Raw genomic sequence first — 13,082 nt, forward strand, 5'->3', positions numbered from 1 at the left:
AAATAATTTCACATACTCATACAAACACAATTAGACCACTGTAAATTTGCATTTAAATATGGATTTATTGAAAGTATTTTACACCCTCCCTCACTCGTGTACATGCTTGACTTGTCTTAAATTCATCTCCGAGGCACAGAATATGAGGACTTGGTTGACTCCTCTCGGATTGATGAATGTACTCCACCATGTTGGTCCCCACCTGTTAATTACACATCAATCAGTTAGTGTTGTGTGTAAAACTGGTGCACCAGTAAAGCAAAACGTACAGGTTGCATGTCCATGACCATAACGGGTAGTTCGCGAGTCAACCATTCACACAGCTATTAGCGCTACGGCTAGCTAGCGAGTCAACCGTAGCTACGCATAAGCTAACTGTTGCATACTAACTTAATGGGTAGCTTACTGTTAGTGGGACATTAATACAGGTGAAACATTAAACCAGGAGACCTCTAAACATTAAATACAATATACAAGGTTTCAAAACCGGGAAACAATGAAATACACTGTTAGAACAGTGCCAGATTTGAATCTCTGCAAATGCGCTGGTGAAATTGTTTGAACTTTGAAAATGTGTGAAAATTATGAAGAAGATAAAATAGAACACAAAATTATGTTCACAGATGTTTGAATTTTTGTTTGAATTTTTTTCAGGTCATAATCTCTTTTTTCAGTGTTGCAAAACCTTTTTTACAAGATGTTGACTTTTCAAACCCAGACTTACAAGCCTTTGAAACATTTTTTTTCAGGTTTGAATTATGGCAGGAAACTGGCTCCATAGCAGCTGAGGGCGTTTTCATTGCCATAACAACATGATCTTATCAACAAATAGGCCTACAATTTTTTTGCATCACAAAAATGGCATGGGTTCCTGAAAGTAAAGCAGTCATTTGGAAAGTGAAAGAATTGTGAAAGGAAGTGATAATGACCATACTATCAATAGAGAACAACATTTTTTTTAAATGGAATATCTATTTTATTATTGTTATGTCAAATAATGACGATAGATGAAATTCATCCCTAATCCGTTCATACGTTTCACGATTAATTCAGTTAGCATCTAAAAATTAAACCAAAAAGAAAATAGGGGAGAGAAACTAAGAAATGCAACAGGGAATTGAATTATATTTACACACTGTAAATTGGATATAACGATACAATGTTTTTCCTTGTAAAATAAATACAATTTGAAATAGAAACGAATTGACTTGTATGAACAACTCTGAATACCAGTCTCATGCTTTGACCTGATGCAATAGAGGATATGGTGTTATTCAATCCTGTTGCATAATTCCTAACCATATCCACTGCCACTTAATTGATAGCATATGTTTTATAATAATAAGCACTACAGTATAATACGGTGAACAGGCACAGCAGAGATGTATTTTGGGTTAGAGAGTGGGGTTAGAGTGTAGTGTCAGATGGGTTTTTGTTGTCTTATTGGGTTAAGGAGTGGGTTAGAGGGTTATGTCAGATGTTCTGTGGGTCTTAATGGGAAGGGGGCAGTGAAGGATGGTCTGTGGGGTCTTATTGTGTGTGGGAGTGGGTTAGGGGACCGTTTTTTGTTAGGGAGTAGTGTTAGAGTCAAGGATTAAAGTGAAAAAAAATCTTCTGACTGAAATTTTATTCGCGCTACAGCCAAGTCACGTGCAGTGTGTGAAACATGTTCCAGGTTAGGTTAATTGACACCTGCTTAAGAAATACAAATGTATAACGTCAACACCAAATGCAGCCATCACGTTTAAATGCTTGACCAATACTGTTTTACAGGAGGAGGATTTTAAACAGCTGTTCTTTTGCATCTATTGCAATTTTTTTGTTGTCTTTTCAATTAGACTAAGATTTTTTTTTGCAAAGCTTGTCTCATATTTTACTCTCTAAAAAAGGCTTGCCATCGTTCCCTGTTTCCGTCAGCCATGCCCATCTCCATTTATTTTTTTGTTTTATCAATATCCCATACATCAGAGCCGTCAATCATTATAAGGGAGCTTAACTTTCGCTCTGACACTCAACACTAACACAACAAAGAGACGTAAGATGTGGCGCGAAAATGGTGTGTATATACATACATTTGTATATAATATATTTAATATATATTTAATATATAATCGGGATGTACATTAAAATGCTTGTGTTTTCAGTCAATTTTAACGGTAGACCTTTTAAATACTCACTATATAATTTGACAATTTTACCGGAGTTGACGTATGACGACATAATACACGCGTGTATTATGTCCATGTTCGAAACTGCATACTACCGTACTGCCGACTACATACTGCGCGGTATGTACTGTATACTGCATACTGAATGTGGGATTCAGTATGCAGTATACAGCAGACCGACTGCACCGCAGTATACAGTATGCAAGTTTCCCAGAATGCATTTCGCGGCAGCGGTAGCGGTAAAGCTGCTAAAAGCTGTTTTAATTCTCGCTTCAGTGCTGTTAATACATCACTTTCTTAAGTTTTTATATTTTTTTATGCGAGAAAGTACCTATTTAGATCCTTAATATGCGATTAGTTTATCCAAATGACGCCTGTTTGTAAATTTGTCCAGACGTTATCGGAGATGTGAAGTGGCCTCTGTGAACTCCAAATGACGGAAATCCGTCGTAGCGACGGAGAACTTTAATCCATGGTTAGAGTGTCTCTGGGGTCTTGTGGACTTAGAGAGAGACAGGCATACCGATTTGCAGTAAAGCAGTCATTTGGAAAGTGAAAGTATTGTGGAAGGAAGTGATAATGCCCATAATAGCAATAGAGTACAACAGTTTTTAAAATGGCACATCTATTTTTCTGTTATGTCAAATAATGACAATAGAAGAACTTCATCCCTGTTCCAGTCATACATTTCACGATTAATTCAGTCAGCATCTAAAAATTAAACTAAAATAAAAGAAGGGAGAGAATCTATGAAATGTCACATAGTATTGAATTATATTTTTACACTTAAATTGGATATAATAGACAACGCTTTTCCTTGTTAAATAAATGCAATTTGAAATAGAAATACTATAGAAACATGTAGGAACAACTTTGAATACCAGTCTCATGCTTTGAGCTGATCTAATAGAGGATATTGCATTATTCAATCCCGTTGCATGTTATAATTCTACCGTTTTCATGGCAGATGATTCACTTAGAATAAATATTGAGTAATTCCTCTTTTGGCAAGAGCTAAATTGCATGACGATGAACCACCAGAGCGACTGACTAGATGTCGCTCCATGCACACGTGGTTACCTTGTCTTTAAGCCCAAAGTGCAGGTGGGGCAGGATGTGCAGACAAGGAGACAAAAGCGTCATCTCGACGGGAATGAAAGAATATACAGAGAAATATGTGAGCAAAAAGAATATTGCTGTATGTTTTCAAAACAAATACTTTAAACAACGTTCAAAGCCTGTGTTCCACTGAAAACCATGTACTGTATCAAAAGACTAGTGGAAAATGATTCATGCAGTCAATGTTTGAAGGCCGGGCAAGACCCCCCCTTTTTGGTCTTCCCGGTGTTTCAGTTCAAGTGGTGACCGGTTTAACTGGTGACTTTCAGCCGAATGCTTCGCTTGTTGTCGTGGCTACGCCAGATGTTGAAAATCGGGACCAGACACGTAGCTGTCCTTGCGATTGCCTCTTTGATTTGTTATTCAATAAAATGTCAAAAACATTACAATCTCATTCGTTTTTGGAGTGTAATTGGAAGAAACTTGTCACGTAGAACCGTTCTAAGCCGAAATAAATGGAAAATGAATGTTTAAAATATGATACATTACGGGATTCGAATTCATACCATTGCGGGGAAAAAATATAACAATCCGCAATTCCATTCCATTGTGCCGTTGACCCACTGGGGAAATTACCGCCGTAGTATAATAGAATTCGCAAATACTTCTTGAAAACACGAAAGGCAGCCAGATCAACTTGTGACCCTACTTTCCATGTAGTTATGACCATGCATTGGTCGCGTATCCCAAAAATAAGACGCCTTTACATCCAGTTAATCCAAACCTAATGTTGTGTTGCCCTCCACTGCTTGAAACTAGCCAAAAACCCTGTTATGCGCTCATTCGATCATTTCGGTCGCCTGATGTGGTGTTGTCGCGTCCTCCTTCTTTATATCCTCTCTGTAAGCAAAGCAGCGACTTCGGAAATCAATGTGACGCAAGGCGATATCTCTTTGAGACACGTTTATTCACATGAAAACATACATTACGAGATTCGAATTCGTACCATTGTGGGGAAAAATATAACAATCCGCAATTCCATTCCATTGTGCCGTTGACCCACTGGGGAAATTACCGCCGTAGTATAATAGAATTCGCAAATACTTCTTGAAAACACGAAAGGCAGCCAGATCAACTTGTGACCCTACTTTCCATGTAGTTATGACCATGCATTGGTCGCGTATCCCAAAAATAAGACGCCTTTACATCCAGTTAATCCAAACCTAATGTTGTGTTGCCCTCCACTGCTTGAAACTAGCCAAAAACCCTGTTATGCGCTCATTCGATCATTTCGGTCGCCTGATGTGGTGTTGTCGCGTCCTCCTTCTTTATATCCTCTCTGTAAGCAAAGCAGCGACTTCGGAAATCAATGTGACGCAAGGCGATATCTCTTTGAGACACAACGTTTATTCACATGAAAACATACATTACGAGATTCGAATTCGTACCATTGTGGGGGAAAATATAACAATCCGCAATTCCATTCCATTGTGCCGTTGACCCACTGGGAAATTTGCCGCCGTAGTAGGCTATACTACAATTCGCAAATACTTCTTGAAAACACGAAAGGCAGCCAGATCAACTTGTGACCCTACTTTCCATGTAGTTATGACCATGCATTGGTCGCGTTTCTAAAAAATAAGACGCCTTTACACCCAGTTAATCCAAACCTAATGTTGTGTTGCCCTCCGCTCTTGAAGCGTGGTAAAGTTAGTTTTTATTGGACGTTGGATATTCGACACATTCGAAAATTCTATTTAGCACTGGCTTCGATGGACGAATTTGTGTCAAACCAACTTAGATGTGTTAATACAAGGCCTACCTATGTAAAACAAAGCACCATTTGATTTTATAAAAAAAAATGTAATGTTAAAAAAGGCCATAAATCTATTATGCGGCTTGACCTTTTGACCTACCCATAGCAAAACACATCTGGTGTAATCAACTAACTGCCCCACACATAACACAAAGCTTATTTTCTCGAAACACCTACCCTTTGATTTTATAAATATTTTTTTAACATTAAATTTATTTTATAAAATCAAAACGTGAGTTTTTGGAAAAAATAAGCTTTGTGTTATGTGTGGGGCAGTTAGTTGATTACACCAGATGTGTTTTGCTATGGGTAGGTCAAAAGGTCAAGCCGCATAATAGATTTATGGCCTTTTTTAACATTACATTTTTTTTTATAAAATCAAATGGTGCTTTGTTTTACATAGGTAGGCCTTGTATTAACACGTCTAAGTTGGTTTGACACAAATTCGTCCATCGAAGCCAGTGCTAAATAGAATTTTCGAATGTGTCGAATATCCAACGTCCAATAAAAACTAACTTTACCACGCTTCAAGAGCGGAGGGCAACACAACATTAGGTTTGGATTAACTGGGTGTAAAGGCGTCTTATTTTTTAGAAACGCGACCAATGCATGGTCATAACTACATGGAAAGTAGGGTCACAAGTTGATCTGGCTGCCTTTCGTGTTTTCAAGAAGTAGGCCTATTTGCGAATTCTAGTATACTACGGCGGCGAATTTCCCAGTGGGTCAACGGCACAATGGAATGGAATTGCGGATTGTTATATTTTTCCCCACAATGGTACGAGTTCGAATCTCGTAATGTATGTTTTCATGTGAATAAACGTTGTGTCTCAAAGAGATATCGCCTTGCGTCACATTGATTTCCGAAGTCGCTGCTTTGCTTACAGAGAGGATATAAAGAAGGAGGACGCGACAACACCACATCAGGCGACCGAAATGATCGAATGAGCGCATAATAGGGTTTTTGGCTAGTTTCAAGCAGTGGAGGGCAACACAACATTAGGTTTGGATTAACTGGATGTAAAGGCGTCTTATTTTTGGGATACGCGACCAATGCATGGTCATAACTACATGGAAAGTAGGGTCACAAGTTGATCTGGCTGCCTTTCGTGTTTTCAAGAAGTATTTGCGAATTCTATTATACTACGGCGGTAATTTCCCCAGTGGGTCAACGGCACAATGGAATGGAATTGCGGATTGTTATATTTTTTCCCCGCAATGGTATGAATTCGAATCCCGTAATGTATCATATTTTAAACATTCATTTTCCATTTATTTCGGCTTAGAACGGTTCTACGTGACAAGTTTCTTCCAATTACACTCCAAAAACGAATGAGATTGTAATGTTTTTGACATTTTATTGAATAACAAATCAAAGAGGCAATCGCAAGGACAGCTACGTGTCTGGTCCCGATTTCCAACATCTGGCGTAGCCACGACAACAAGCGAAGCATTCGGCTGAAAGTCACCAGTTAAACCGGTCACCACTTGAACTGAAACACCGGGGTTACCGCGGACGCCAATGATGTCCCCTCGGCGCAAAATGTTGTTTATGTCCACAAAGGCCTCCTCCGATTTGTAGGTCCTGGGAAGGATATGAGGAATAAGCACAAGAAGTGCCATATGAGGTCTTTGTGGCGTTTCATCCAAGATCAAACCTGCACCTTGAGTTTGCCATATTCATTGGTCCATGTCCTTCTTCCCCACAACAATCATTTTAAACAATTGCGGCAAGCAGTTCATGAGTGGGTTTACGTTGGTGCGATAGTGAAGTCGAGTGTTTACTTGAAATTTGGGCCGACGACAGCATTCACGTTGTTGTTCTCCATCGTTGTTATGGCGGCGAGGACGCTTGGTGATGACGTATTATCGTATTACGACGTGATGACGTATGTATGAAGGAGCAATCGTGCCCAGGCCACGGCCTTTGGGGGGAGTGGGGAGGGGGGGAATCGTGCTGAATCTTCCTGCAGCACGGAACACGCAAACTTGAGAGCGCCCTAAGAAATGTCATGAGATTTTTAGACTTAACTTAACCATAAGGATCACCCCTCCATCTTCATTATTAAATCATGCAATTTGAAATAGAAATAAATTTACTTGTAGGAAAAACTCTGAATTCCGGTCTCATGCTTTGAGCTGATGCAATAGATAGAGGATATGACGTTATTCAATCCCGTTGCATGTATCCTAACCAGTGGCGAAGCTAAACCTTTTGTGGGTGGTTTCAAGCCCACCCAAAACTTGCCTTAGCCCACCCTATGGTTTCGTCCATAAATCTAATATTATTATTTTTTTTAGACAATCAATGAGAGGATGGATAATGGCTAATGACCAGGCTTAAATGGGCTACATCGAAGGCAACCTTCCAGCAGGAATCTCTTACGTCTGATTGGTGGGTGGCAGGGGTGGACTGGGACAAAAATTCAGCCCTGGCATTTTCTGTCCAGACCAGCCTACTACATTATCAGCACAAGAGGTGGGACGAGACGAACGGGAAGAACCCTGTATGTACTTTATTAAAACAATTTAATCAAGTACATACATCCGAATAATAGTACAGCACTGCAAATAGCAGTTGTTGCTTTTTTTTGTTTTTGTTTTTCAAGTTTGTGTCTCTTGTGCTGCTGACAAGAAAGTTATGAAACCTGAACAGGAAGTTAACAGACATCCTGTGGTCGCTGCATTTCAAACCCCCATATCTACATATCTACAAAATCCTTGAGAAATATCACACTTGATCCAACGCTAAATTCTCTCTTGCAGTTTTTAGTCTGTGAATGTGAAAATCTTTTGGTGTAAGCCCAGCATTAGTTAAAACCAGACTCGGACAATAATAACAAAATATCCTGACAAATAATCTAAATAGAAACATATTACAGACAGTAGCAGCATTAGAGCTGAAACTCATTTGTTTCAACTGTGACTCAGTCATTGTGAAAACATAAATAGAGAATTGAATGTTTTTTATCTGTAGCTGCGAGAAAGTCTAAGACATGCTATAGATAAAAACAAAAAATATAAATTCTCTATTTATGGTTATATTTATATATATTGCCCTACTTCCTCGTCCGCAGCCAGCCAGCTACACTCCTCACCAAATTCATGACCTGCAAGAAACAGCAAACAGAACTTGTACTCAGTATCTGTGTACTGAGTGACAAGTATATGTAGCCATGTAGACTTATTGTGACGTAGTGACACTTAGTGAACAAATTTACCTGTCATGAAGGATGACTTAAGTCTCAAAAGAGCCCCAAGACCTACCTGCATAACTGTTCATTGAACTTAAAAGAAATGCAGATGTTCGAAATTAAAATCATCAATATGAAAATCTTCAACCAGGAAATAAACCTTTGTTTCAACCTGAGATGAAACATATTGCATAGTAAACTCGCAAAGTCAAGACGAATCTCTCTCTCTCGAAGAAGAAGAAGAAGAAGTTCTATTAGGTCAGGAAAACCTGTTTGACAGGAGATGATGGTAGCAGAGAATATAAAGAGACATTTATGAATTACCAATTGTCACTTTATCACACATATAGTATGTTTCTTCACATAAACCTTTAAACATACATATTGCATTCCTCTCACCACATGTAATAGTCATTACCTCAGTAAACAATCAATTAATTGAAAGATTACAATAAATTCAATGGCAAATATTGCAAATTAAACAAATTATTTCCAATAGGTTTACTTGTATTTTGTGCTAAAATTCAAAGTATCTCATCTGTATTTACAATACAGCATGATTCTGCATCTCCATTTACAGCTCATTAGTCCATGTCAATGTTTACTGATGCTATGGCAATAAGAGACTGCTGACGTTAGAAGCTGTTAGCTACCTTAACTAAATCATCTGAACAATAATAACCCATAATATCACAATTCGGCATATTTAAACAAAATCAACCACAACTACCAACAGTCACAGCCCTTCAACTCTGGGCTAATATGTTGTCACAAGTATGCAGTTAATTAGGTCACAACACATTCAATGTAAAAATGTCTCAAAATGTAGCCTAGCTAGCCCCAGGCTAACGTTACTTAGCATATAATAATAATAATAATAATAATTAAATTTATATAGCGCTTAATATGGTACTCTAAGACGCTTTACATATTGGCCTATCAAAACTATATGCCTCCACTCGCTCGTCTCCCGGCCCGGCAGCACAAGCTGGGGTGTTGACCCCGGCACCAAATAGGTCTGTAAAATTTGAACATTTAGCAGCTTCCACCTCCAGAGAGTCGCAGTTTTTCAGTGCCACCCGGGCGTTTCTTACGCTTATCCATTTTCAGCTCCGTCCCGACTCCCACGACTCCGGCCCATGCCATGAGCCCACCCTGGTTTCTGTTGTGATTGACAGCACTGTCAGGGCTCTCTGAGCCAGTCAGCCAATGATTGATTGACAATGGCAAACATAGACCAATAATATGTGTCGATGCTGGCCACACACTGCTAGCCCTCTGTTGTCCATTGGCTGGCCCAATTGGAGGGAATTTAGAGAGAGAGAAAAAAAAAAAACATAGCGGACCGGACCGGCCCATATTGGGTCAACGGCCCACCGGGACGATGCCCGGTATGCCAGATGGCCAGTCCACCCCTGGTGGGTGGGCGTCTCCTGTTTGACAGGAGGTCAAACAGGAGTACGAGGAGTGACTCAAGACCACGCTCTGTCCTTTCAAAATTGTATTTACAGTCATGCTATCACATTTATTTTCAACTCCAACACAGCACCTCACAAACACTCATCTCCCTCTTACCAACACATAACATGCCCCAAGTGCGAGTCACTAGATCTGTCTCCATGGCCCTCCACCCAGTGCCCGCAGGCAATAACGGCTATGGGCAGCGGTCCTTCACCCATACTTTCACCAAAGTCTGGAATGGCATTCCCCATCACATTAGAGCATTACAATCCATCACACAGTTCAAAAAAGCTTATAAACTGTTACTCCTCAACACATTGCAAACACTGACTTATATAGATCACTGTCTATGCTCAGTCTGATTGTCCTACTGATGTCTGACGTTCTATGTCCCTGTTATGTGTTGTATGTAAATGTGACGTGTGATGTGCCTTGTCCCTGTTACATGTTATATGTGCTGCAGAACAGGAACCCGCTGGAAATCAGCAATTTTACTGAGACAGGCCCGTTTTAAATTGTATCTTTGTTACTTTTAATACTATCCTGTATAATCCTCCCTTTTCTTTCAGCATTGACTGATCAACAATCAGCAAATACGATGACATCTTCCGAAGAACTTTGCGGCAGCGGCGTGGGCGAGGCGACAGAAATACTGCCCTTTTCAGGGCCATTTAAGAGTGCTTCCATGAGAGCTGGGCCCTTTTCAGGGCCTCACTGTTCCTCCTGTCCCGCTTCTCCAGTGCCATCCTTCAGTTATGCCAGCCGATAGCCGTTTCGCCCAGCTGGCATATGGCCTGGTCAACCATGATACAGAGGACCATCTTTTTCAATATTCGCCTTTTGATAATAGGCGAATATTGTCTTAATTATGCCTTGAATGCGTTATTTGGTGTTTGACTTTGGAATCTGAGAATGGACATTCAGAATTCTGCAGTCTCAATTTGGTGTTTTCCCCGTCTTGTAAAGTGTGGCCACAGCCATAGAGTGAGAGATAGTTTATTGATAGAACGTATGCAAATATACTTAAGTTCCTCTTCAGTGAATGTAGATGCTATTGATAAAAAATATATTTTCGAACAGATCTACAAGCTAGCAGTTTCAAAATCAGCTGCATCTATGCAAAACACAAACAATGGCTCTTTCATAAGGACAAGCTGATGCCAACTTGTTTTTTTTTGACAGCTCACTTTGGTAGAACACTTAAAAGGGTTTCTGGCAAGCAACACAGAAAACACAGGGAACACAATAGTTAAAAGGGTTAGGGTTTTTCTCACGTTTAACTGTTAACAAAGAATTTCACTCATTCTAAATGTTTCTTTGAATCTTAAAGAACTACGTATCGGATTGTTGTACTGTAGGTATAAACAGCTGTATTGGTAGGTTCCTTAATAGCTAACTAGTTAAATGTAAAATGTTCAGCAATATTGAGGAGGATATTTCGAAGCAGTAATGTTGTTTAGGTCATTGGTTAGAATTTCACTATTGCAATTATTTGTCATTATTAGGTGACACTGTTAGGGGACATTGTTGGCCACGCGAGACGTGGCTAACCCGTCTGTCATCCCAGTTATTTCCGCATAATTTTGCTTTTACTGTAAATGTCTACCCTGGACCTGCGCTATAGGCATAGGCGTCCTAGGCGATCGCCTAGGGCGGCAAATGCGTCGGGGGCGCCCTCTGGTGGCGGCCTTAATTAATAAATTAATTAAATCGGTTTAATCAACACAATTTCACTCCATTAGGGGTGTAGTATGTTGAGGACAGTTTAGGACAATGTATCGACAAAAATCATCATCGGATGTATAGAAAATGCATTTCATGCAGAGAATGCGGTGAGTGCTGTAGTGCAAAGTGAGTTTGAAAATATTTTTTAATAAAGCCACATAGATTAAGACAAGTGTGCTTAAATCAAGGGAAGGCATTTGAAAAAAGTAAAAAATTTGGAATTGAGTAAAAAATGTAAACATGCACACCATTTAAGAAAATGTAAATGGTTGGAAAAAAATAAAGTGACAGCTGACTGAAAAGCGCAAAGCATTGCTAAAAAATGTAAAATTAATTGAACTGAAGAATCTGAAAGGACAATTGCACTGCTGGTGTGTGTGTGTGTGTGTGTGTGTGTGTGTGTGTGTGTGTGTGTGTGTGTGTGTGTGTGTGTGTGTGTGTGTGTGTGTGTGTGTGTGTGTGTGTGTGTGTGTGTGTGTTTCTTTTAAGAGAATAGCGAGCCGGTGTAAAAGTAGCCCAATAGAGCGGGAAAAACAGCCCAATGTGGCAACACTGCCTGAACGGCCTGAACGTCCTCCAAAAGTAGCCCAATCTGGCGGGGAAACTTCCCAATCTGGCAACACTGCTGAACGTCCTCACGCTCCAGCGTCAACTTAAATCAATGCATGCAGCGCTCAACTATTGTTCTTCTAAGTTTTATTCTTTCTTTCTTTCTCACTACAAACTTTGGGACCTATCTCCTTACTCAATTGTTCACCTAGAGACTCCATACAAAATTTACAATATTCAGAATGGCTTGGAATCGGGCGCTTCTTTTCAGATTTTTTAAATATTTTATACTTTTAGATATTCTACTTTTAAAATATTATCTTTTCTTTTAACATGGGAGTCAATGGGACGACTGGTACTTCAACTGTTTAAGACGTAACTACATCATTTTCACCGATTATCTTCGTTCAAACCATTTTAACAAATCTACACCCTTCTATCTTCAATGATATCTAAACGGAATTTCGATAAGATGTAAACTTTCTTCAGAATCACAGTTTTAGTTTCATACCGGCTTCGTTTTCAGTTGGCCTCATTGATTTACGTTGACGCTGTAGCGTGAGGACGTTCAGCAGTATTGCCAGATTGGGCTACTTTTAAAGGACGTCCAGGCAGTGTTGCCAGATTGGGCGGTTTTTCCCGATCTATTGGGCTACTTATAATCACGCACCTGCTCGCTATTCACGCACGCACGCACGCGCGCACGCGCGCGCACACACACACACACACACACACACACACACACACACACACACACACACACACACACACACACACACACACACACACACACACACACACACACACACACACACACACACACACACACACCAGCAGTGCAGGGCAATACATTTGACCTTTCAGATTCTTCAGTTCAATTCTTTTTACATTTCTGCATTTTTAGCAATGCTTTGCGCTTTTCATTCAGCTGTCACTTTATTTGTTTCCAACCATTTACATTTTCTTCAATGGTGTGCATGTTTACATTGTTGAACTTTTGTTCAAATCTCTTCACTTCATTTAAGCCTTTTAACGTTTCTTTATGTCTTATTCTATGAAAATATTTTCAACCTAATTTTGCATTACGGCACTCACCGCATTTTCTGCAGG

General features: G+C 39.7%; 2 long non-coding RNA genes across 2 annotated transcripts; one reads left to right on the forward strand and one right to left on the reverse strand.

The window, feature by feature from the left end:
* Nucleotides 1–45: 45 nt before the first annotated feature.
* On the reverse strand, nucleotides 46–3,513 carry LOC115558441 (uncharacterized). The gene is made up of 2 exons (XR_003979333.1): nucleotides 3,249–3,513; nucleotides 46–202 (listed from the first exon to the last, which is right to left on the reverse strand). It is a non-coding gene; the product is annotated as an uncharacterized LOC115558441 (long non-coding RNA).
* Nucleotides 3,262–10,917, forward strand: LOC115558440 (uncharacterized). The gene is made up of 2 exons (XR_003979332.1): nucleotides 3,262–3,345; nucleotides 10,268–10,917. It is a non-coding gene; the product is annotated as an uncharacterized LOC115558440 (long non-coding RNA).
* Nucleotides 10,918–13,082: the final 2,165 nt, after the last annotated feature.

This window comes from Gadus morhua, chromosome 14, assembly GCF_902167405.1.
Source record: "Gadus morhua chromosome 14, gadMor3.0, whole genome shotgun sequence".
NCBI lineage: Eukaryota > Metazoa > Chordata > Actinopteri > Gadiformes > Gadidae > Gadus > Gadus morhua.